This window comes from Rhinopithecus bieti, unplaced genomic scaffold (genome assembly GCF_001698545.2).
Source record: "Rhinopithecus bieti isolate Rb0 unplaced genomic scaffold, ASM169854v2 scaffold_49627, whole genome shotgun sequence".
NCBI lineage: Eukaryota > Metazoa > Chordata > Mammalia > Primates > Cercopithecidae > Rhinopithecus > Rhinopithecus bieti.
In genome coordinates this window covers 140894-167832 of record NW_016819811.1, presented here as the reverse complement: position 1 = coordinate 167832, position 26939 = coordinate 140894, and the positions used below count along the sequence as shown (strand labels likewise).

General features: G+C 37.4%; 1 long non-coding RNA gene across 1 annotated transcript in view; it reads right to left on the bottom strand.

The window, feature by feature from the left end:
* Positions 1-26380, bottom strand: part of LOC108519959 (uncharacterized) — an 82999-nt gene extending 56619 nt beyond the window's left edge. Inside the window, exons 1-2 of the long non-coding RNA XR_001882781.1 lie at positions 26322-26380; positions 20037-20158 (exon numbers count right to left, since the gene is read on the bottom strand). This is a non-coding gene — a long non-coding RNA (uncharacterized LOC108519959). The remainder of the gene's footprint in view (positions 1-20036; positions 20159-26321) is intronic.
* Between the last annotated feature and the right edge of the window lie 559 nt (positions 26381-26939).

Below are 26939 nucleotides of genomic sequence, written 5' to 3'. Positions count from 1 at the left end.
GGATGATTTGTGGAGGCTTCTAGTCTGTCATCTTGCCCTGCCTCTTTGGCTTCTCATTTGATTTCTTAGATTTGTTGTTCAGAGTGTGTTGTTTAATTTTCACATATTTGGGAATTTTCCAAAATATATCCTCTTATTAATTTCTAGTTTCATATCATTGTGGTTGGAAAAGATATTTGATTTATTTCAGTCTTATAAAAAAATTTTAAGGCTTTTTTTGTATCCCAACATATAATCTATCTTGGAGAATATTCTGTGTGCATTTGAGAAAACCGTACATTCTGCGCTCTTGTGTGGAATATTCTGTATATATCCATTAGGTTCATTTGGTCTTTAGTGTTCAAGTTGTTCAAATCTATTTCCTTATTGATTTTATCTCTGGGTAATCTATCCATTGCTGAAAGTGCAATATTGAAATTTCCTGCAATTGTTGTATTGCTGTCTATTTCTCCTTTTATTTCCATTAATACTTGCTTAATATATTTAGGTGTTTCCATGTTGGGTGCATATATATTTGTAATTATGATAGTCTCTGGATGAATTGATTTATCATCAAACAGTGACTTTCTTTGCCTCTTGTGACAGGTTTTGACTGAATGTCTATTTCTTTGTAATATAAGTATATCCTGCTCCCACTCTCTTTTGGTCATCATTTGAACAGATTTTTTTTTTCATCCCTTCACTGTCAGTGTGTTCCCTTGAGGGTAAGGTGTGTCTCTTACAGGCATCATATAATTAAAGCTTTTTTAAATTTATTTATTCAGCAACTTTGTCTTTTGATTGGACAATTTAACTTATTTACCTTCAAGGTAATTTTTGATAGGTAAGGACTAACTGCTATGTTGTTAATTGTTTTTTGATCATTTTGTAAATCTTTTGCTCCTTTCTTCTTCTCTTTTTGTTTTTCTTTTGTGATTTGGTGATTTTCTGTAGTGGTATACTTTTTAAAAGGATATTTAACATATTTTTAAAAATTAATTTTTTAAAAAAATAATAGACAGGGTTTCATCATGTTGCCCAGGATTGTCTTGAACTTCTGGACTCAAGCAATCCACTCACCTTGGCCTTAAAAAGTACTGGGCTTACAGGCGTGAGCCTCCGTGCCTGGCCTTGTAGTGACATACTTTCATTCCTTCCTCTTTATCTTTTGTGAATATACTAAAAGTTATTTTCTTTCTGGTTACCATGGAGCTTTCACAAAACATCTTATTCTATTTTAAGATGATAACAACGTAATTATAATTGCATATGAAAACTACACTTTTACTTCTTGAGGTATTTTTATGATATTGAGCTCTTTACATCTTTTTATATTGAGTATCCATTAACAAATTATTGTAGCTGTAGTTATTTTGAATACCTTTGTCTTTCTACTTTTATTCAAGGATTGAAGGTCATATATACAATGCAGCATAATTACAGTATTAGAGTATTCTGAATTTGGCTATATATTTACCTATACCATTGAGTTTTATACTTGTATATATTTCTTATTATTGCTTAGCATTTTTTTTTTTTTGTTTCAACTTGAAGAACTGCCTTTAGTATTTCTAAGCAGATCTAGTGGTGATAATCTTCATCAGCTTGTTGGAATGGAAATGTCTTTGTGTCTCCTTCATTTTTAAAGAATAGTTTTGCTGTGTGTAGTATTCTTGGTGGACAGGTTTCTTTTTCTTTTTTTTTTTCCTTTCAACACTTCGATTATATCATCCTACTGTTTATTATACTGTACGCTTACTTCTGAGAAGTTCAGTAGTAGCCTTATAGGTTCCCTTGCATATGATGAGTGTCTATTCCTCCTGCTTCTGTCAAGATTCTCTGTCTTTGACTTTGGACAATTTGATTATAACGTGTCTTAGCATATTCTTTGGTTTGAACATGCTTGGGGTTCTTTGAGCTTTATCAATATGGAAGTGTATATATCTCCTAAGATTTGGGAAGTTTTCAACCATTATTTCTTTAAATAAATGTTCCTCCTTTTTCTTTTCTCTTCTTCTAATTGTTCTAAAAATTGTGTATTTGTTCACTTGATGATGTCCCAGAGGTCATTTATGGTTGCTTTGCTCTTATTCATTCATTTTTCTGTGTATGTTCCTCTAATTGGCTAATTTTAAATCATCTTTCTCCAAGTTTACTGATTCTTTCTTCCATATGCTCAGTTCTGATTTTGAAGCTTTCTATTTTACTTTTTTAGTTCTGTCATTGTATTTTTCAGCCTTAAAATTCCTATTTGGTCATTTTTCCTGGGTTTTCTTTCTTAAAGAAACTTCTAATTTTGTTCATGAATTATTTTTCTTATTCCGTTTAGTTGTCTATATGTGTTCTCTTGTGTAACACGGGGATTCTTTAAAATGATTATTTTGAATTCTTTCTCAGGCAATGCCTAGCTCTCAATTTCTTTGTGGTGGTTACTAGAGTTTATTATAGTTTCATTTGGTGGTGTTATGCTTACCTGATTCTTTGTTATCTGTGTAGTCTTGTGGTAGTGTCTGTGCCTGTGGAAGAGAAAACACATTGTCCAGTATTTACAGGCTGTATTCAGCAGGTAAAGGCCTCCTGTTGGGTCCTTGTGCTGATGGGATTGTTTCTGGATTATACTCAAGTGCAGTTGGAACAAGGACATGTGGCTACTACTGAGGCTGCAGCGTGGTCTGCAGTTGGTGGGACTGCTAGGAGGTACACGGATAGATGTGATTCCTTCTGAGTCCTGAGGAGAGCTTCCACTGGGTTATTGGGTGGGTTCTTGGGCAGGCAAGACTGGATTGGTACTGTACTTGAGAGGGCCTTGGACCATGTCACAGGGGTGTTTCTAAGTCTACAGTGAAGATCTTGGTCTGCAGGCCTGCCTCTGGGTCATGGAGGAGCATGCCTTCTGTGAAGTTCCTGGGCAGGCATTAGTGTTCGGATCCTGGCTTAGCAGGGGTGGAGCCAGGACATAGGGCAGCTTCAAAATCTGCAATTGGTCCAATGTTGGGCCAGCCTGACTCTGGAAGCGCAAATGAGTATCTCCTCTGGTGGGTACATGGGCAGGCAGTACTATTTACAAAACACAGCTAAGAAGGTGTGAAGCTAAGTAATAGGGTTATTTTAAGACCTGCTGTAAGACTGAAGTCTGTAGCCTTGCCTTTTGCAGGGCACAGAAGGGTGTGGGTCCTGTGGTGAAACCCTGGATTGTCAGGAATTCTCTCAGACCCCAGCTAAGAAGGCCAAGTAATAGGGCTGTTTCAGGTTCTACAGCTGGTACAGAAGTTGGCTGACTTCTCACCTGAGGCATGGGTGGGTGTGATTCCTACCAGATATCTTGGCAGATGTTTCTAGTGAAAAGACCAAAGGCAAGTGTGACTATAGCCAAGTACACAGGGGAGTGAGGTCAGTTCCTTCTTAGTAGCCGAGACTGCCATTGGCAAGCCTGCCACCTGGGATAGGATAGGGCTTATCCTATCAAAACAATCCTCTTCAGTATTGCATTACACCAGGGATTTGCAACCTCCTGTCTGGCTCACAAAGCTCCCACAAAGGCACTTTTGTCCATAGATGACAGCCAAGTTAACACTGCTGTGTGGGGGTGACGCATGAGTTGGGGACTACCTATTCCAACATCACCTCCCTCTCTCTTTTTTTTTTTTTTTTTTTGCGACGGAGTCTGGCTCTGTCACCCAGGCTGGAGTGCAGTGGGGCAATCTCAGTTTACTGCAAGCTCCGCCTCCCAGGTTCATGCCATTCTCCTACCTCGGCCTCCCAAGTAGGTGGGACTACAAGCGCAAGCCACAACACCCAGCTAATTTTTGTGTTTTTAGTAGAGATGGGGTTTCACTGGGTTAGCCAGGATGGTCTCGATCTCGTGACCTAGTGATCTGCCCACCTCAGCCTCTCAAAGTGCTGGGATTACAGGTGTGAGCCGCGGCGCCCAGCCACCTCCCTCTCTTGAGAGACTTTTGACCAAGCTGCAAAGACACTGGTTGAGTGTTGCTGTGGTGGGTGGTGGGGGACACGATGTTTAAACCAAAACCCAAATGGTGAGTAGAAATTGTCAGATGACAAGGCAAGGAAAGATAAACCTAATTTGGGAGGAAGTTTGTGGGCAGAAATGAGGCTGGATAAGTAAGAACTGTTCTTTTATTTGGTAGAAAATGAACTTCCTGAGATAGCTGAGCAGTTTGTTCATGTGTGTCCTGGCGTGCTGCTGCTTCCTTATGAGATGAGAAATAAATTTCTAGAATAGACCCTGGCCTGAGAATCTAGCTGAGTTCTTTAATGAATAAGATTTGATGGTAGGTAGGAATTGGTTTCTACACAGGGTCCTGGGAAAAGGAATTGGTATCATTCTGGTAAACAAATCCTTCACCACTGTAGGTCCTAAAGGATATTTAACAAGGGGGCAAGAAAATAGATTCTGAGTACATTTTTTGTTGTTGTTTTTTCATTAGACTAATGACTTGACTTTCTTTAGGGAAGTCTTGATTTCTGTTAATCCTTGGCTTATGAGATGGAGCATTTGCCTTGCTCTAGTACCTACTTTCATGATGTATTTCCCTTCCTAGCAAATTGAGAAGGCTTATGCTAAGACTCAATTTCTAACAGGAAGTTTATTATTCTCAAGGGAATACACTTTGGTGAGAGAAGCATTATATTAAAAAGAATGGATATACTTTCTCATCTTGAAACATACTTATGAGCCTCAAGAAGCAAAGTAGAGGTTCCCCAGAAGAGAACTACAGAAACAAGAATGGGGACTGAGCTCTTTCTCTCTGCAGGTAACCACCATTAATGTATTGACTGTAATATGGAGTCAGGTTGACATTTTGTTTTAAATATTTTTCTTTTGATGGGCCTCATTTCATTACATGGTTCATTTAGGATCTCCTAGGTCCACCCATGGGCACTGTGTTTTATGAAGTCAAAATGAGTCAGTAGCCATCTCCCTATAAACATAGCTAAAACTGACAGACACTAGTGTTGGAAACATTTTCAGTCCTGTGATTGTGGTTTGAGTTTTGGATGTAGCTCACAGTAGATGGACCTTGGTAGCCAGGAAGATAATGGTATTGTTTATGAATCAATAATGCCTTAGTTTGTAAGTCTAGTTTTAGGTCCTTATAAATGTGCTTAAAAAGACAAGATACAGACTATAAAGTTGCAAAAAGTTAACCCAATTTCCGTTCTACTTGTGTCAGTTATGAGCCACATGATCTTGGAAAAATAGTTTACCTGAGCTTTAGATTTCTTATCACTGAAGTAAAAATAATTTAAAAAAAGTAATTGCCATTTATCTAGCTTGCACCATGGGTCTGCTTGTATTCTAAATGCTTTACAAATATCAACACATTTAATTATATGAAAGTTGTGAGATAGATACTGTTGTTATTTTTATTTTATTGATGCAGAGACTGAGGTATCACAAGGTAAATCACTTTCTCAATGTCACAGGAAGTAAGGGATAAATGGGAGAGTAGGCAGTCTGGCTCACGTCTGTGTATGTTTTTAACCACTCTGATGTTAATTATGCCACCTTAGAGGGTTTTATGAGGACAGAGAAAGATAAAAATGTTTTCACTCACTCTTCATTTGCTTAACCAAAAGTGCACCTGGTTGATATGTGAGGTCTTATCAGGAGTGTGAGTCGTTACTTCCTGAGATGGCTGAACAGTTTATTCATGTGTGTCCTGGCCTGTTGCTTCTTCCTTATGAGATGAGAAATACATTTCTAGAATAGACCCTTGCCTGGGAATCCAGGATAGTTCTTTAATGAATGAGATTTTAAGGTAGGTAGGAAATGGTTTGTACATAGGGTCCTGGGAAGAGGAATTGATATCATTCTGGGATGGTATCATGGTTGAACATGAATGTGTTAGGTCTTAGGATTTGCCTGAATATATGGCCAACATTTTTTTTTTCTCAATCAGGTAATTATTTCCTTGGGTGGTCTACTAGTTTAAATAGATTGAAAAATTTGAAAAAGTTGTAATTTAGGATAGCTCATAGAAAGAAAAATGTCAATCCCCTAAAATGGATGTGAAGGTGAAAAAAAAAGTGAGGAATTTGATTTATGGACTGAATCTGATTTATGCACTGAATTAGCCAGAAAAGGCAAAACCCTGGAAAAAAAAAAAAAAAAAAAAAAAGAAACCTCAGTGATGCAACACAATAAAGCTTATTTTGCACCATGGTCTGGCATGAGACCTTTTGGGGCATCTCTTCTCCAAGCAGTGACTTTGGAACTCTGGCTCCTTCCATCTGTGGCTCTGCACTCCCCTAGATCCTTAGAAGGGAAAGAGAATGGGAGCATTTTATAAGTCAGACCTACCAGTGGCTTGCACTGTTCTGCTCACATTTCCTTCATCAGAACTCAGACACATGCCTCAACCTAAGTGTAAGGGAGACTGGGAAATGTAACCCACCTCTGCCAAGGAGGAAAAAAGATATAGTTTAGTGGACTACTTATTAGTCTGCCACAGGAAACTAAGCTTAATAATCAAAGAACAAAGGATTGCTTACTTTCTCTGGTAGGTCATATTTTTGGCCCTAATTAATTATTCTTTGCTTCCCTCTGAGAGATTAGACATTCTCCCTAATTTCATGTAACTTGCAGAATCCCCAACTGTGGAAGGAATATACTTGTTCTCTCCATTGAAATTAAGCTTGCTATGCTATTTGCTTTAGCCAATAAGATGCAAATTATACCACTTTCTGGCAGAAACTTAAAGAGCCATTGAATTTTTGGCTCTTGCTCCTTTTTCTGTGCCATAAGAACAGCACGTCCCCAAAAGAGCTGGTCCTTCAACCTGTACCCTGGAATGAGAAGACCTGTAGAGCAGAGCCAAATACAGCTGAATAGAGTAGACTGGAGCTGCAGCAGCTGCAACTAACCAACAGCCTCCAGTATAAAGCAGGAGTTAGGAAATCAGTGCTTGCTCTGGAAATATTTAATTCTCATATCAACAAATTGAACTAAAAAGTGTTCATTCAGCATATGTGTAATTCCATTACAGGTAAGAACATTAAAGTTGGAGCAGTGCTGATGAGTAAGAAATACAAAACAATCTTTATCTTTCAGAGCTGACTCTCACAACTGATGTTTGTTTGTATTTGAGGCATGTAAAGGCTCTCTACTTATTCTGCAAATAGTCAATCAACTAGCCATGTCATTCTCCTCCTACTGCTTGACTTCTAACTGAAATGAGATTTCTAGCAATAAGGTCACTAAGTAGTCAGAAAATAAACATGTTGCTGTTATGTCCAAATTATTCTAAGAATAGGTAAATATTATTATGGGAGAGTGAGAAGGCCTGGGAGCAGGGATTGATTAGAGACAGTCTTTCAGTAATTTAAGAACAAATATGGCTGGATGCAGTGACTTATGCCTGGAATCCCAGCACTTTGGGAGGCTGAGGCAGGTAGATCACTTGAGGTCAGGAGTTCAAGACCAGCCTGCCCAATATGGAGAGACCTGGTCTCTACTAAAAATACGAAAATTAGCTAAACGTGGTGGTGCACGCCTGTAGCTCCCAGCTACTTGGGAGGCTGAGACAGGAGAATCACTTGAACCCAGGAGGCAGAAGCTGCAGTGAGCCGTGATTGCACCATTGTACTCCAGCCTGGGCAACCGATCACGACTGTGTCTCAAAAAACAAAAAAAACCCACACATACTAAAATATTGCTGTAGTATTTTTTATACCTTTGGATATTAAAAGCAAAGTTTTGAGCAAGTAGAACAAAAACTAGTTATGTTTTAATAAAAGAGAATAGGACATATCAGGGGCATATTGAGGACTAGCAAGCATAGGTAGAGCTCTGAGGACTGCTGGGTAGGAAATGGCACAAGGACTGGGGGTCTCTGGATTGGGGCAGTGGGTAATTAGGAAGCTATTGGAGTATAAGAGGAGTACTTTATCCATAGGTGGCCCGATTTAACATTGTTGACAGATTTTACAAATAGTTTGGACTTATATAGTGATAAAACTTGTAAGAAAATATAATAAATTTGGCCGGGCGCAGTGGCTCAAGCCTGTAATCCCAACACTTTGGGAGGCCGAGACGGGCAGATCACGAGGTCAGGAGATCAAGACCACCCTGGCTAACACAGTGAAACCCCGTCTCTACTAAAATACAAAAAACTAGCCGGGCGAGGTGGTGGGCGCCTGTAGTCCCAGCTACTCGGGAGGCTGAGGCAGGAGAATGGCGTAAACCCAGGAGGCGGAGCTTGCAGTGAGCTGAGATCTGGCCACTGCACTGCAGCCTGGGCGACAGAGCGAGACTCCATCTCAAAAAAAAAAAGAAATAATAATAATAATAAATTTATTGGCTGTTATATAAATGGAATCATTACTAAAGATTTGAGATTTGCCATTAGGTTTTTTTTTTTTTTTCTTTAAAATATTAGGTTGCATGTTCGAATGTAAATTGATGTTTTTCTGGCATATTTGTTTATTAAAATTATGTTGTGTAGCTACATGTTTGGGCATAAACTTGGATAGGGTATAAGGTTTAGATGAATACTAGGTCATCTTAATGATATCACTTTTGGTTTGAATTGAATGATATTCTGATATTGGGCAAACTTTAGGTTTGACTCTAGGTGATGTTAGTGGTAGGTTTCTTTTACTGGCTGCAAATAACAGAAAATCCAACTTGAAGTAGCTTACACGATAAAGAAAAATTTGTTGGTCACATCACCGAAAACACTAGAGCCAGGTGAGATTTCAGGCTTGGTTTAATAATAAACTGGCTTTTACTCGGTTTCTTTGTGATTGTCTCAGCTCTGCCTTGTGTCATGTGTCTGCTTTCATCTTAGGCTGGTATCCTTAGTATGACTTCCAGCAATAATCTGGGCTGCATGCTTTTTCCTTTGCATTCAGGAGTAGAAGAGTGATTGCTTTCCACACTAACAAAATTCTTGAACTTTAGTCTGATTCTTCCAACCTGAACCTATCATTGTGTCCAGGGTAAGCTCAGGTGCCAATCAGGTTTTGCTCACTTCTGAAGCAACCACTGTGATAAAATGAAGGAAATTGGATTCCTCGACTTATGCTACTCAAATTACATGACTGAGACATGATGGGGAAAGGGTAGTTCCTCAAAGAAAGATTCTTAGGTAGTAGGCAGAGTGGAGATAGTTCTTGGGTAAGCAACTGATGAATGTCCTGTGCAGATGACATGGACTCTGTTACCAACTCTTATTTCCAGACTGGCTGAGGGAAATGGAACAACTCAGGGCTTCAGAGACAAGTCCATTTGCATTCTGGCCTCATTTATGTCACATACTAGTGGATAACCTTTACGATTCTTATAAACATCAATTTTCTTATCTGTGAAAAAGAAATTATCAATATTGACCTCTAAACATCAGTGCTTTCCAGATGTGCCATTAGCTAATGAATAGCAATAATGTAAAATATGCATCCCAATTTCAGCAAATGTAAAATATTTTTAACAATGGTGAATCTTGGATCTGAAGATTTGGTAGTGGTATGGCTTGACATTGAGGTTTGTTTTAAAGATTTGCCGATATGGCATGTAGTAGGCAAGGAAATATTGCATTATTATCCATCTTACTTGGGCCTGGTTAGTTATTTTGATGGGGGTTTATCACCTTGGTTTCAGTATTAAATTTTTCTCAAACTGGACATGAGTATTTGGGCAAGCACTTCTGTGCTTTCATGTATGAAATGAGTGGTTTGGATTGGATGATCTCTAAGTTCTCCCAGTTTTATAGCTGTGAATGCTGGCACTGATCCACATTCCTAGAACTAACCTGAAATTTAAGCAGCCTCTGAGATTTAGAGGGCAAATGGCTGAATGATTGGATGAATGGCCTTTTCCTTCTAAATTAAGCTCAGTGTTGGCCCACAGACCCATGAAAGCCAAATCACCACTGTCTGGTTTGCAATATTGCTGGCACCAAGCAACTCACCTTTTAACAAACCAACGTGGAAAACTTCCAGTGCATCTGCCACTCTAATTTATACTTTAGAGGATAAGGCTGACTGGAAAGGCCATGGAAATGACTAAATTTATTCCCATTTGTTCAATTACAGTGTCCTTTTTAGAAAAGTAGTTTTGTTGTTCAAGATTTGAGTATTCACGCTTGTTCCTGGAAGAGGCATATGCTGTCCATAAGTCTAGCAACATGAAAGCAGTTAACACTTTGACAACATCTGCAAATTATCCCCTAAACAATTTTTCTAAAGAAGTGTAAGTCAGAAAGTCTGCATGTCAAAGACCACACTGCTTTCAAGATTCTGCTTTTCTATTTATGACCAGAAGTTCATTGGTAAGAGGGTAAACTGTCCATTTTCTTCTAATCCTTTCCTCATCCCATTCATTTTAGATGTTATGACCACCTTCCTGCTAAAAATGAGATGACTCATCTTATTTCTCCATCTTCTTGCTTATAATGAGCCTGTTTTCTAGCCATGTAAAGTAAGAGCAAGTTAGGCCCTTTGGGAAGCAGAATTAATACTTTTAGGTCAACAATCTCTCAAAAAGTATAATCAAGCAGCAATTCAACAAGGATGGTATGTAAGAACACAACTTCGTAAGTGTACCGAATAGCTCCAGAAGAGTTAATTCTTTTGAAAAAGGAGAGAGGAAGAAAAACATTCAAGATAACTATATCAAGTCTTTGCCAGGCATTTTCATATACATTAATGTATTTATTCCATAACAATACTAGAAAATATGTGGGATTATCTCTATTTCTGTTTGAGAAAGTGGAATTTCAGATGGAATATGAAACCCAGGGCCAATAAATAAAAAATCATAGTTATAAGCATGCAAATTTGACTACAAAGCTTTTTATCCTCTTCTTAATGCACTGTGATAATCTGAATTTTCATTTTACAAAATTCTGCATTGATCATTGTGATAACAACACTTATCGAATATTTAGTCTGGATCAGGCATTATGCCAAGTACTTCACATGCATTATTTCATTTAAATCTCATAACAAACCCTTCACATTATCTTTATTTTGGAGATGAAGAAATAGAGCTAGTAAGGAGCACGGTTTCTATTTTCTTCTCTACACTGTAACCAGAGAATTTTTTTAAATGAAAATCTGATTATGTCATTCTCTTGGGTGAAATGTTTCAAGGGCTTTCCCTTCTCACCAGTATTGTGTGGTTCAACCTCAGCTGGCTCTCCAACCCTGTTTTGCTTCACTTCTCCCCCCAGCATTTTGCACTGCAGCCACCCTTGTCTTATATTGGGGTTGTCTCTTGCAAGAACGTTCTCCTCCCCACCACTCTGCCACTCTATTCACTGGGTTAACTCATTTTTCAATTCTCATAACATTGTTACAGAAATTGTCCAAGTCCAACACAGGACCAAGACTGTCTACTTTTATTTTATAGCATTACTCACAGTATAGAACTGTCATTATTTTGATTACTGTAAGATCCATGAAGACAGGGGCTATCTTTGTTCATATCATTATTCCTAGTGCCAAGCACACTTCTTGGCACTTAGAGGATATATAATGTTTGTTAAATAAATAAATGACTAGAACTGAAAGTAATTTTTGGTAGACTACAAAGCTGTTATCAATAAGATATATTGATAGAGAAAACATCTGTGCACCAGGATGGTATATGAAGCATTACACATTTTATTTAATTTTCTTAAATCCAGTCATCCAACCCCATTTGAGCAATAAGGAATTTAGGTCATCTACGTTCTAGGTGGGAAGAAAAAATGGTTCCTTGAAGAAGCTATAGTATTTAACATTGCAACATTGGTTGTTCACTTCTAAAAGCTACAACCAGGTGTAAGAAAGGAATGACCCAGAAAGAAGAATCCATTGGCTTACTGAGATTAGAGAAGGGCCTCTAAGTTAATGGTACAGTTGGGAGAGTTTGGCCACTAAGAGAGTTAGATACCAGTATGGATTGCTCTGCATTCACCTCCAAACACTTGGGAGAAGATGATTAAACATTTTAGGTCATGAGGATTGAGAAAAGAGGAGACGATTATTAGTTTACAAACTGTCAAAGTTGCCTAGGAAACTGTAAGTATGACAGAAGAATACTTGTGTCACTCCAGGCAGAGAGAGTAGAGATGACTGGATGGGTGACTAGGCAGGTGGGCCTGAATGCAGCCTTAGAGAGAGTGCTGTAGTCGGGGGCGAACACTTAATATGTTTCCATGGGCAGGGACAATACCAAGAATTGATGGTCTGAAGAAGTTTCACAGACATGACACAAGGATGTGGGCATAGATGGAAGCATGTGTTGTTCAAGCTGGAGGCCAGATGGGGGACATAACAGTCTCTGGATTCCAGCAGGGAAGAGTGCAAACAGCTGAATGACAGTGGTGGAGATGAGCATAGCCATGATGGAATGATTGAATAGCCAGTGATGGAATGATCGGGCCTCTCAGTGACAGCGGCCCAGGACAGATCAAAACTAAGAAATATACCCCACCTAACTCACCCTACCCCAGGAAAAGCAGGAGAAAGATTATCTTAAGCTTGGCCGAGTTTAATTCTAGATAATAAAATAAGTTTATCTGGAAGTGGCTGGAGAATGTTTCTTTCTCTCAGGGAAAATGAAGTATGGAGGTAGAAATTATGTTTAATTATAGGAAAAAATATGTATATATAATTTTACATACCTGAATGTGTGGTTCTTGAGAAATGGTATCTCCTGCAACTCTATTATACTTTTCTTTTTCAAACACATTTTACAATAATTAAATGGCCATGGATTTTGGGTTGTATGAAATCAATGTGGCTAAAACATAGGCTACCCTTCTCTAAGTCCCAAGGGAAATATACTTTGCCTCCAGTTCCCAGAATCAGTAAATCCTGTGGTGGTGATTGCCTTCTTCCATTATATCAATAAGACAGTAGCCACTGCATAATTCGTATGAAACAAGTTATTCAGCCCTCAAATGTAAATTGCTCACAGAAAAGGAGAAATACCACTTTTTATTATTGTTCCATATAATCTGGTATTATTGCATTGACGATAAACTGCCTCAAATTCCAATTTACCAAACCAGAGTACTCTAATAAAAGCAAGATCTGTCAGGTGGCCAGATTTAGCCTTTTCATTACTTTGAATCACTGGCAACTACAAAAATTTTCTAATATAGTAATGTTTTCATTCCACATTCTGTTCTGAACTGTAACTAGGGAAAAGTACAGGACTTCTATATCTGGTTTTACCATTTGGGATATTGTCCATTTTGTTGTTTACTTTTTCAAATGTTTCCTCAAAACATAAATGACCTTTTGAGAGCACAGTCTGGATTTCTGATATTTTGTCGAATGCTCCTTGAACATATCTCAGCTTCTTCAAGGTATAAGATGCTTTTTGAGGCTGTTTGGCAAAATAGGTACATTATTTTTATGTCAGACAATAATTCCTTGATTCTGTTTCATTTAATTACTTACGAACTTTGTATAATGAGTACATAATATTAAAGGAAAAAAATGTTTGCCTTTTTTCTTCCTTCTCCATTAAGAATCCATCTAATTTTTCATTTGAGAGTGACTTGGGATTCTCCTTCCTTCTGTTCTCCTTTTTAGGAGGGGAAGGGAGTGGCATAAAGTAGTTTTATTCAAACTAGAACATTTGTTCTACATTTCATTTTATTACAATTTCCTCCAACCAGCAATGAAGACAATACATTGTAATACACCATTAATAAATAATAAAGACACTTTAAGTTCAAAAGCTGATAAATATCCTTTAGGTAATGCTACTTTTAAGCCTGGGTTATTTGCTGTGAGAGTCTCCATTGATCATGTTAACAGGATAATTTCCAAATAGTTGTTGTACAGATACACTGCCAGATTGGGCATGTTGGCTCTTAAAGATTGATCCAGATTTTTATTTCATGTAAATGACTGAGAAGAACAATGGTAGAGAAATCAAAATTACTTACACTGTTAAATTTTATCCAATTTTGGCTCCTGATGAAAGAGATTCATCACCAAAATGAATTGAGACAAACTTAGAAAATATTTCTTTTAATTTTTTTGTTATAGTTGGTAGAAAACCTGTTGGTTTTCTATTTTAAAATGTTAAATGCTAATTCTAATATTTGTATTTAATGATTGCATTGAGCAGGAAGTATTTTACAAACTATATAAAGTGTAAGGGAGAAGCATCTTACGTGATTGATCGTACACTGTCAGCTAAAAGTGAAAATTAGATATACTCAAAATTATCCCTGAAAACCCTTTACATCTCAGATTTATCACTTTGGATATCTTTTCTATATTCCAATCTCATATAGTCAACTGCCTGCATCTCCACTTACATATCTAATAAACAACCGAATCTTCCTATTTCCCAAATGAAATCCCTCACTCTGCCTTCTCAAATCTGCTCTGCCTTTCCAAACTCATCAAGGGAAGTCCATTGTTTTCACTTGTTCAGATAGAAAGTTTGAGTCATCCTGAACTCTTACCTTCCTCTCAAACTTCATACACAATTAGTCAAAAGATCTCTGTGGTTTGACTTTCAAAATATATTTAGAATTTGACCTATTTTCACCACCTGCACTGGTTACCACTCTGCAGCAGCATCTTTCATTTGGAGTTATTACAATAGTCCCCTCATTGGCCTTTTGCTTCTGCTCCTTCAGTGTATTATCAACTTTGCAGTTGAAATGATCCTTTTAAAATATGAAAAGAGTCAAGTCATTCTTCTTTCCAAAAATCTGTTATGTCTTCCTGATTCACTCCTAGTAAAAACGGCTTTACTCTGAGTTTCAAGACTCTCCATGACTTGCCCCCTTTACATTCCCATTAACTCTATTAACTCTCTGGCTTCTCTCTCCCTCACTCATTTCCCTCTAACCACACAGGGCCTCAAGATGTCCCTTAAGCAACCCAGGAGTGCCCTTTTCTTAGAACTTTTGCATTAAAAGTTTCCGCTGTCTGGAAAGTTCTTCCTCTGTATAGGTGCATGGGTAACTTTTTTACCTCATTCAAATCTTTGCTCAGAAACCTTCCAATGAGTCTTACCTTACCCATCCTATTTGAAATTGCAGTCTACCCATTTGCCTGGCCCTCGGCCGTGGCTCAGTTGACTACCTTTTACTCTTTTATTTTTTTCTTAGCACCTAGAGCTTTTTAACATACTATATAATTTACTTATTATGTTGTCTATCTGTCTTTCCATGTTAGAATATAAACTCCACAAATGTGAGGATTTTCACTTTGTTTACTTCCAAGCACATAATAAGGTCTTAAAAGCATGTATTCAATAAATAAGTAATTAAGATTAATCAGAACTGAATTATTGAAAAGTCAAGATGAATTATGTTATCCTATTCTTATATTTTAGCTTTGGCTTTGCTTTCCCTTGCATATTGGAGAATAAGGTTTAGTTAAAAGGGTTGCACTAGCACCCCACTCCTTCATCTTAACCCAGTCAAGAAATGAATACCTGGATACTTTTCTGGTTGGTCTGTTGGACTGGTCAAATACTTGAGATTCTCATGATTAAATCAGTGAGGAGAGGGATGTTACATGTGTGTTATAGCTGAACAAGTTCAAAGAGCAGAGGTTTTTCAAAATTAGAAAGGTGCCCAGAGGGAGCAAGAAGAATAACTTCCTTAAGAGCAAATCTTGAGAAACATGAGATATAATAAAATAAACAGTTACCATTAAAGAGAAACATGCAGGGTAAAGCCAGGCTTTGGCTAGTACAAGATGTTTTTGAGATTGAACACACATCTCCTGCCATGGAATAGTGACTAATACCAAAGTGGGGGAGTATGTGAAACAAGTGTAAATTGAAGGCAGATATCGTTTCTCCTATTCAAATGAGAAAGGCTGAGTTGGGTTTCATCAGCGAAAAAGTCATGGTTTATGCCAGGATGTTGGGTGTAGATCATACTGTAAGGCAGACAGATTACAAATTCTTTTTTTTTTTTTTTTTTTTTGAGCGGAGTCTGGCTCTGTTGCCAGGCTGGAGTGCAGTGGCCGGATCTCAGGCTCACTGCAAGCTCTGCCTCCCGGTTTACGCCATTCTCCTGCCTCAGCCTCCGAGTACTGGGACTACAGGTGCCGCCAACTCGCCGGGCTATTTTTTGTATTTTTAGTTAGAGAGGGGGTTTCACCGTATTAGCCAGGATGGTCTCTATCTCCTGACCTCGTGAATCCCGGCCGTCTCGGCCTCCCAAAGTGCTGGGATTACAGGGTGAGCCACCGCGCCCGCGCCGATTACAATTCTTTAGAGGTGATCATTCTTTACACTTGGAGTCCAAACAGAACATGACATTTGACTGAATAACAGTCTTCAGGTCTCACAAGATATTTGTTGGAGCTTCATGAAGCCTATTTAATTTCTGTTCCTTTTATTAACCATATATTCAACTGGAACCTGGTATAGGACACATGTCTGCATTACACTAAATCGCTCTACAGCACTTTGGAAAATGCCACTTTATTTGTAGCTATAATTAAGTTCAAGGGGATATTTTTGTATTAAGACTTGAAGGAGAAGACATTCAAAACTTTTGAAAGTAAAATCATACTCTCACTGTAAGAAGTAGGCTAACTAGACTACATCAAACATTTATTAGTAGATCAGTACTTGGGAAAAATACTCTTTTATTTCTTTCCATGCTCTGATGCTTTTATATATTAAAGAAAAACTTCCTCATTTTCATTCTCTCATCAGAACATCTGTTTTGTGTGGAAACTAATCAACCCATGAATATTCCATAAAATATGGAACCAGGTTATTTAAAATCTGCTTATGGTGTGTACTACTCGTAGGCAATTTTACATTAAAATTAGTTAAATGTTTCAGTTAATAGTGATCTATTAACTTGACAAATTATACACTGGGATTTCATGTATGCCAATATATTAAAAATGATTTGAGGAGCTTCCAGGTCGGTGAAGACTTTGAGGTGCTGGGAGGATGGTACCCCGCTGAGAGAGCACGGAAGGTCAACAGTCCCCCTCCCTTGGCCTGTACATCTCTTCCATTGAGCCGTTCCTGAATTGCCAACTTTCCACTCTGTGGAACATGACTGTTTGGTTCATTAGGGAAAGAACCATAACAGAAAAAAAAAATGCAAACACATGCCAGCACTCTTTACTTTAATTATTAGTATTATAGTGCAATCTTTGATACAATTTATGTTTTATTTGAAAAGAAAATGTGCAATAAAATGAGAATGACACTTTTTACCTAAAATAGTTAAGAAAAGAGACAAATGAAAAGTTCAGGAAAGCTTAGATTTATTTTACTGTAAAGTCAAATGTATTTTCTTTATCCTTCCCTTCATTTCATTGTATTTTATACCAACTTCCCCTTTTATAATATGCAAGGTATATATTTTTCTATTACGGTCCTGTATACCCAGTAGAGAGAAGTGTGATAAACTCCCCTAAAATACTTTGAAATTCTCCCATATGCATAAATTATTACCATTATTACTATCATTATTATACTATTATACTTTATTACTATTTTTAATTTCCACTTCTGTGGGTAAATAGTAAATATATATGTGTATATATATGGGGTTCAGGAGATGTTTTGATACTGGCATGCAATATGTAATAATTTCATAATGTAAAGTGGGGTGTCTGTCCCCTCAAGCATTTATTCTTTGTGTTACAATCCGATTGTATTCTTTTAGTTATTTTAAACCAAGGGTCCCCAATCCCCAGGCCGCAGAATGGGTACTGTCCATGGTCTGTTAGGAACCAGGCGGCACAGCAGGAGGTCAGCGGAGGGCCAACTAGCATTACTGCCTGAGCTCCGCCTCCTGTCAGAGCAGCAGCAACTTTAGATTCTCACAGGAACACATGAAAACACTCTTGAGAACTGTGCGTGCTAGGGATCTAGGTTGTATGTCCCTTATGATAATCTAACTAATGTCTGATGGTCTGAGGTAGAACAGTTTCATCCTAAAACCATCCCCCCATGAAACTAGTCCCTGGTGCCAAAAAGGTTAGGGACTGCTGTTTTAAATTGTATAAATAAATTATTATTGAATATATTTTATATATTCAATAGATATATTATTGAATATAGTCACCTTTTTGTGTTATCAAATGCTAGTTCTTATTCATTCTTTCTAGTTTTTTGTACCCATTAACTATTCCCATCTCCCCATCCCACCTCCCCACTACCCTTCCCGGTCTCTTGTAACCATCCTTCTACTCTCTATCTCCATGAATTCAATTGTTTTGATTTTTAGATTCTACAAATAAGTGAGAATCAGAAATTATTTTTCTTATAAGTAGCATCCTTGATTAAAATACTTCTAGGAGGCCGGGGCCGGCGGTGGCTCAAGCCTGTAATCCCAGCACTTTGGGAGGCCGAAGACGGGCGGATCACGAGTCAGGAGATCCAAGAACCAATCCTGAGCCTAACATGGTGAACAACCCCGTCCTCTACTAAAAATACAAAAAAACTAGCCGGTCTTGCGGATCGTGTGCGGGCGCTACTGTAAGTCAGCTACTTGGACAGGCTGAGGCTAGGAGTTATATGGCGTGAACTGGGAGGCGGAAGCTTGCACGTGAGTACTTGATAATGGACTGACACTCACAGCTAGGGCGGTTTTCGTCTGGAGCGATGTACTGTTTAGGATTGGGCTCGATCTCAAATAAATGAGGAGAGACTGATGATGAAGAAGCAAATCAGTAGACTACTTTCGTGATACATTCTGTGATTGTATTCTTGACATGAAGTATTTAACACAACTAATTGTGAATAGTCACTGAAAACAAATGGTCCCTTAAAAATATGATATGTCAAAAGAAGAGAAAGATTTGCATCACAGTAGTCTCAATAGCTAATCTAATATACCTACACAGGAAAAACTTATGGTATCTTGTTTCATATAACTGTTTAATTCTGTTTGCAGTGAAGAACTGAGGTGGTTTTAAAATACTGAAATATGTTAATCTCAAAGCCATTTACTCTGAAGAAACTTTTTATTGGATTTAATGATTTAGAACCAAATTATATACTGTAGGCATGCAATAAACATAGATTTTCTATTTTATGGACATATTTCAGAAAGGGAAATAGTATTTTATTTTGAGGTACTTTTTCTGCTATCAAAAGTAGCCCAGAAAGGTAAGCAAAGTAATGAATGAATAATGAAAGCCTCTGGAATTAACTTTTTTCCTTTTATTTGTTTATTATACTTTAAGTTCTAGGGTACATGTACACAATGTGCAGGTTTGTTACGTAGTAAACATGTGTCATGTTGGCTTACCGTACCCATTAACTCATCATTTACATTAGGTATTTCTCCTAATGCTATCCCTCCCCCAGGCCCCCACCTGCCAACAGACCCTGGTGTATGATAGATTGCTGAGAATGATGGTTTCCAGCTTCATCCATGTCCCTGCAAAGGACATGAACTCATCCTTTTTTATGGCTGCATAGTATTCCATGTGGAATGAACTTTTTTTGGTTATCTTTAAAATGCAGATTGACAATAAAGTAACTAGATCAGTGAGTATGAGTGTCCTGGTAAACAAAAATTACTTATAATAGAACACGTACTTTAAGTTGTCAGGTAATGATATTGAGGGATTTATAATGGTACAGCCAACATCTGCCATTGTCATCAGATGCTAGGCATGAGCTAGATGAAATGGGTTTAGAGGTGTAGTATATGAAGCTACTGGCTAACTGAGCTCTCTTAACATAATATTGTAATGATAAATAATTTTATAATTATCCAAATGTCTGTTAATTTTATTATATTGTTGCCTCAACAATATTTCTTTCAGTGTTTGGAATTATGGCACATAGAGAGCTACAGATGAATTGTAGTACTAGTTGATCTAATGAAAAACAAATCTTTTCCAGCTTTTTCTTAATAATTATGAGCCGTGTAACACATGCAGGATCCCTCCTTCTGGTCTTGTGAAGGCATCACAAACTAATCAATGTGCTGATGCTCAGTTGTTTAAAGTACAGAATCTACTTTCATGTACTTCCTGCCCACTGCAGAGAGTTTGGGCTATTTGGCTTGTTTTGGCCAATAAGCTGTGAAAAGAAGTGATATCTATTACCTAGACACTAAAGCTGAGAATAGTACCTGAATTGTCAGCTGTGTCCCTCCTGGAAGGTGGGAGGAGATTTCATCATCCAGGTGGTGCAGTTATAGTTTGCTGGAGTCTCTGTCAGCCTATGTCCTATCCTATGGAACTCCTCTCATTCCTGCAATTTGATTTAAGGATCTATCTTGGGTAACGCAAGTACAATTTACAATAACAACAAAAACAAATACTGGTAAATGTTAACTAGTAATAAACACATATATTCACAATTACTTCAAAACTTAGATTGCTAGTCTATAGAGAACAGTTTGTGTAAAGGCATAGAGTCATGAAGTGACATGATTGCTAGGAGAACTGCTGCTGGACTGCACTGAGCAGAGCATGTAATTGTTGGGGAGTCATGGCAAGGTATTAACTAACTCATAGGTTTGCCTAGCTATGCTGTGTATGTTTACATTTGTAACGAAATTAAGAGAGCCCATATCATTCAAACTCTTAAAGAAAACCTGAATGAGAACTTCAAAATAGTAATCACTCATTGGTTGTGATGATGATTTATAAGAACTTTTCAACCAGCTTTCTATGTTACTTCTGACCTCCAAGTATAATAGCTAATGACCCTGTAGTGCATAAGGTCACAATGTCCATGTAACTATTTCTTCTAGGCCAATAATTGTCAATCTTGCCTAGATATAAGAAATCCCTGGAAGTCGACAAAATTCCAGGATACCAAAGCCACACTAAAGACTGATTAAATCAGAATCTCTAGGAGAGGACATGGTCATCTATATTTTGCAGAGATCCTGAGATACAAGATACAGCCAGAGTTGAGAACCACTGTTCTAGAAAGGAGAAACATGCTATTATATTATATATGCTTCTTCATCTTTGATATGCGTAAAAATTACAGAATTCAGTATTTCCACCTTAGTAATAACTTCCTACTGGCTTCTGGGTATGTGGTATGTTGTCATTTCTAATGACCAAGTTTCCTTGAATGATTTAACTGCCTTTTTCTTACGAGTGTTATTTGAAAAGAATAGGAATACCTCTAGGGAAATCTTAAAAATTCCAGATCTCAATGTTTCAAGGGCTAGATTAGAGTTTTCCCAGGTTTTGATCCATTAATTTACTTCCTCAAGGCCTTAGCTAGACAAGGAAAGTGCCATGTGGGAGCTGACATTCAGATAAAATCACTACATGTGTTTGTTTGAAGGTAATTATTGAAGTAAACACAGTTGACATTATTCCAGTGTGCCAGGTGCAGGATATGTGTATGTACAAATGTGTGTGTCTTGGGAACAACAATGCATCCTTGGTGTATTAAAGAATTGGAAAAGAAAAATACTTGATATTTACACAGTGGGAAAAAAAAATTGAAGCTTCTGCATCTTTATGAAGTCTTTGCAAAGCCTGAATTTGTTGGCACAAGTAAATTCCATCTGTTGCTCTTAAAGAAAAACTGACTTGCGCTTTATTATTTGGAAAGATATGGGTGAAATAAATTTACATATAAATGTTTGATATGGTTTGGCTCTGTGTCCCCACCAAAATCTCATCTTGAATTGTAGTTCCCATAATCTCATTCTTTCTCTTGCTGCCCTGTGAAGAGGTACCTTCCGCCATCATTGTAAGTTTCCTGAGGCTTCCCCAGCCATGCAGAACTGTGAGTCAATTAAACCTCTTTTCTTTATAAATTACCCAGTCTTGAGTATTTCTTCATAGCAGCCTGAGAAAGGACTAATACAGTATTTACATAAATATGTATTTATATCTATGTAGATAGTATCTCAGACTGTACACATGTCAATACATGTTCTCAAGTAATCACCTTCACAAACTACTGACATGCACCATGTTCTTATTCCTAACATTCCTTAAACACAGCATAGTGTCGGTGAGTAAACCGTGAACCTTGCAGCTAGACTAGCTGAGTCTGAATCCCAGCCACACCACTTACTAGTTGTATGACTGTGAAATTTCCTCAACATCCCTGTGTCTCAATTTCTTTATCCTTAAAGTGGGGAATGATAGTCATAGTACTTACTTTCTTTTCTCCTTTCCTTTTCCCTTTCCTTTTTCCTTTCCTTTCCTTTCCTTTCTTTCCTTTCCTTTACTTTCCCCTTTCCTTTTCCTTTTCCTTTTCTTTTACTTCCCAGGTTCAAGTGATTCTTCTGCCTCAGCCTCCTGAGTAGCTGGGACTATGGGTATGCACCACCACACCTAGCTAATTTTGGTATTTTTAGTAGAGATGGGGTTTCACCATGTTCACCAGGATGGTCTCGATCTCTTGACCTCGTGATCCGCCCGCCTCAGGCTCCCAAAGTGCTGGGATTACAGGCATGAGCCACCATGCCTGACCAGTACTTACTTTCATAGTATGGTATGAGGCATAAATTAGGTAATACATTTAAAGTGCTTAGAACAGGGCCTGGCACATAGATGATGCTAATTTTTTTTTTTTTTCTATTCTGAAATAATTAAAATATTGTATAAGACAAGTCCATAATGTATATAAATAACTTTATTTTAGAAACTATTGTGTAGGTTGTATTATGAAAACTATTGTGTAGATCATATGGAGACAAGAATTCCTAGGTTACCTTTATCCTCTAAACGCATTTTCTTTGTACACACATTGATCCTGAAGCTTCATGCAGTTTTATGATTTTTGCCTCATGGCTTTCACACTGTTGGAAACCCCACAGGATATTTGTATCTGATGTGTTCCATGAAGCCTCCTCTCTGCCTGTTCAGTTTCCTGGTTGCTTCAGTTGTGAAACCTTGGCAGTTTCCAACTGAGGATTTATGTTATGATTTGTTGACTCTGGTTATGTTATCTGGTTTTCCTTTACTGTGGTTATATGTCTATTAAACCTTACTGATTCTGCGGGGAGAGGTGTAGGGATGTTCATTGCACTAGAGGAGCCTGTTATGTGGTCTTCAATTACCGAAGTCTTGGTTGTGTGTTTCTGAAGATTTATCTACATAGATAGTTGGTGGCTAAAAAAGAAAATGGTATCTGCCACATATCTGCTTTCTCATGCTTTTCACTCACAGTTTACCACTTATCAAAATGTACATCCCTCATTCTTTTACAGACCAACTGGTGACTATCCTGAGAGATGTTGCCTTTAAATGAGACCTTTAGATACCAAATATCATAATTCAATGAAGTGAACATCTAATGAAATGCTGGGTGTCTTGTCATAGGGATGAAGCCAAAAAATGTAAGACATTGCTATCAAGCTTTCCTGGTTACCTCTACTAAAAATCTGCCAGTTTATGTGAGAAGACTATTTTGCTCTAAGGTTTTGTCCACATTTTAGAACATTTAAGGTAATGAGCAGAACTTTAAAAGTATGTGTTTTCTGGAATTATTTCAAAAGTATATTTATAAGGACTTGAACTAGCAATAGAAGAGCCACAATGTGCCAGTGAGCACAGTTTCTGTAAAACAGTTCAACTAAGAGACTTTAAAAAAAAAAATCATAGCCATTTAATGTGCCATCAGCTGAAAGAAGTCACCCACTAATCTTGTCATTTAACACTGTGAATTAGGGTAATGCTGCCGGCTTTAACGGAATTATAAATGGATATTTTATATCAGCATCACATTTAGAATTTTAGTCAATCAGAGTTTCTTTTGCTACTTGCTCATAGAAAGTAAAAGGAACATATCAAATATAGAGATTAATTGTGGCTAACTCAAAGTTGTTTCATTTACGCTCAATGAGAATTTCCTCTGATAGGAAGGGATGCAGCAAGTTAAGGCAGTCTCTCTCTATGTGATGCTTAAAACAAAAAGTCAACCTAGTAAGGGGAAATCACAGTTGTTTTTAGCTGGAAAATTCTATCATTTAATTATTTTTTAAGGTAACTGGCTTAAAAGAGGTATGAAATAGGGGGCATGAGTAAAATGCTAATGTTATGGCATCTAAAAGCCTCTATTTTAATTCAGCTTATATCATTTGTATCTTCCAATCAAATTCTATAAATTCTCACTAGTCCTCAGATTTCTCATTTATCAGAAAGTTATTAATCACATGTTAAACACTTCCTAAATCTCAGTGTGGTAAACGGTTGCCTGGTTATCAGTTGCAGAATGGTTCAAGGTCCATGCCATTTTTGCCAGTTTGCTTATAATTGCACCTAAATTACTGTCATCAAATAGGACGGGACTATAAAACAGGTAGTATATCATTAGAAGACAATTCCCCTTGGGTCTCTTGCATTTCTGCATGTCTTGAGAGCTAAGTACTGACCGCTTTTGTTCCGGGCTATTTTTTCAGTATGCCTATAGTAAACAGCCTTGGAAGACAGAGACAGTGTCTCCCTCTGGAGCAAAGAATAGGCATTCTCATTGTTCCTTTTAAAAGGCTTAGTTTCACTATTTTCAGTTTTTTTCTTCTGCAATACAACCTCCTTCACGTGCAGATGTCACCTGAGCCTCTTTATGTTGCTTTGTGGGAATTGGAGCTTGGGGAACCAGTGCAAATGATGACATTCTGGCTACTGCTATTGCTGTAATAAACTATCTTTTGTCTCTCACCCAAGATACTCATATTCTACCAGCATCCATAGAACTGTAGCAGGCTAACTTGTTAGCTTGTAAGTAGGGTAAAATATCAGACCCTTCACAATTCTTGACCATTCAAAAACCCTCCGCTTGACTCTTCTCATAATATTCAATTAATATGATTATTTTAGTTTTCTCTTCCACATTCCTTAGTTAGAAATCTGGGATTAGCCAATTATCCTCACTGAGCCTCAGTTTACTTATCTGCACAATGAAGATAATTATGACCTTATCTTATGGCCTATTTGGAGAATTAAATAAAATAATACATGTAAGAAAATTTTGTGTAAAGCATTGTACTACTTTTAGTAATTTTAATGATTCATTCTGTAGCTTACATTAAGTTTTCTGTTGTAATGTATTATTGCTCATTGACATGCTAAAAAATAATTACAATCTGTCATCAGGACACTCTAAAGCATCCTCGTGAAGTTAAAAAAATAGAAACATAATTTTTCTCTTCATATTTCAGTTGGAAAATGAAGACAAAGAAATGTTAAAATGGTTTTCTATAGTTTCACAGGTTTTACGACTCAGGTATCTTAGGAAGCAGATAAAATCCATGCATGGAAATCTATAGATGTTTCTATCCATGAAACATTATTTTCAAAATTTCCTTAGCATAAATTAGAACATTGAATTGTAACCATGGGAAATTCTCTTAAAAGTGAAAAGCTGATATTACTGGACACTTTCACATAGGAATATATTGTCTTTGATATCTTTATAAAATAGTTAAAAACATTTGTAATTATTAAAAATAGCGAACTGAACTGGATGGACACATACTAAATAATATAGAGTCAGAAGCAGAATAAAACCCAGTTAACTAGCATCCCTTATGGTTTTTGTCTTACCTAACTGTAGCTCTGCCATAAGGCATTGCATATTTCCAAAGGTTCAGGGATGGGTGATGGAAGACAGGACAGTGAGTCATGAAAGAAAGGAAAAATCCAGGACCCTAGTATGTGAGACTTATCCCAGGGAATCATTTTTCATGAATCCATTGGCACTGGGTTGATTTTCTATAAGTAATTCCTAATCATGGACATCTTGTTAAGAACATTCGATAGATAAGATCTCCCCTCATAGCAAATATCATTCTGGCATTTGCTCCAAGGTCCAGTTATCTTCTTGGCAGGGAGATTAGATCAGTCATCTGCTTTCTTTTCCTTCCTGCAAGGACTTCCTATGGTATACACAGCAAATCTATCTCAAACCAGATGTGTTAACTCTTTTCTCTCCAAGTACATAGAACTAATCTGGATGTCTTTGTTAAGCCTTTACTGAACATTTTGTATGTATTATCTCATTTCATCATAGAAATAACTCAGCAAGATTGGGGATACTATTCAATGTTGGCAAAGAGAAAATTGAACTTCAGAGGACCAAATTTTCTCCAAGTTTACATAGATTTAAGCATTGCAATCAAGACGTGATTAAGATCTCACTTAAGATGTGGTTCATGCATTTTACATGTATCTTATGTATCTCAAACCTCAGATACTTACCCACATATGTATTATCCATGTATTGGGAAGTTGGTCTTCTATAACCTGTGTCTGGGAGTGATTTAGTTTTCCAAAAGCAGTGATTGCTCTGACAGAAACTATCCTCTGGTTTGAGAGAGCAAGATGCTCCAAAATTTTCCAGAGACCCTTCTTTAGTGGAACTGAAATGTACAGAAAGTAAGTCTAGTGTTATAGAAATGCTAGATTCTGCCCACACACCTTATTTCACTTACCTCTGGACTCACTTGAACTAAAATGGCAGTTACAAAGATACGAAACTCGAAAGTTCTTGGATCAAGAAAAGAATGACTTGTGAGTACTTAGAGACTAATAGAACTCCACTTGTGCATTCTGACCAAACTCTAAATTCCGATAGCAGACAGAGGTTGAAGGAGATTCTCTTGTCCGATAGCAGACAGAGGTTGTTGAGATTCTCTTCAACAGAGGTTGAAGGAGTTTTTCTTGGGTGGTTGCTAAGGGCCTCTTCATCCCCAAGAATGGCTCTGTGTTTCTTTTCCCTTTTCTCTTTTCCAAGCACAAAAGAAACCCCAGACTTTCATCACTTTCCTGTTATGTGTTGAACATGCTAGCTATTATATTTTCTATAGCTCTCATCTTTTCAACTACAAAAAAGTTATAGGCCACCCTATACTCTCTCTCCCCTACCTTTTCTGAGATGTAGAAACATAAACTGTAAGAAGGAAAGGACTAAGGGGGTGTGTGTGTCTGTTCATATCTGTGTGTAGGGGGGTAACAGGGAGAGGATAAATAGCAATTTACAAATTTTGAAAATACGTATTCTGATTATTAAGGTACTTAAAGATACAATATGAGGGCACTCACAAATAAGT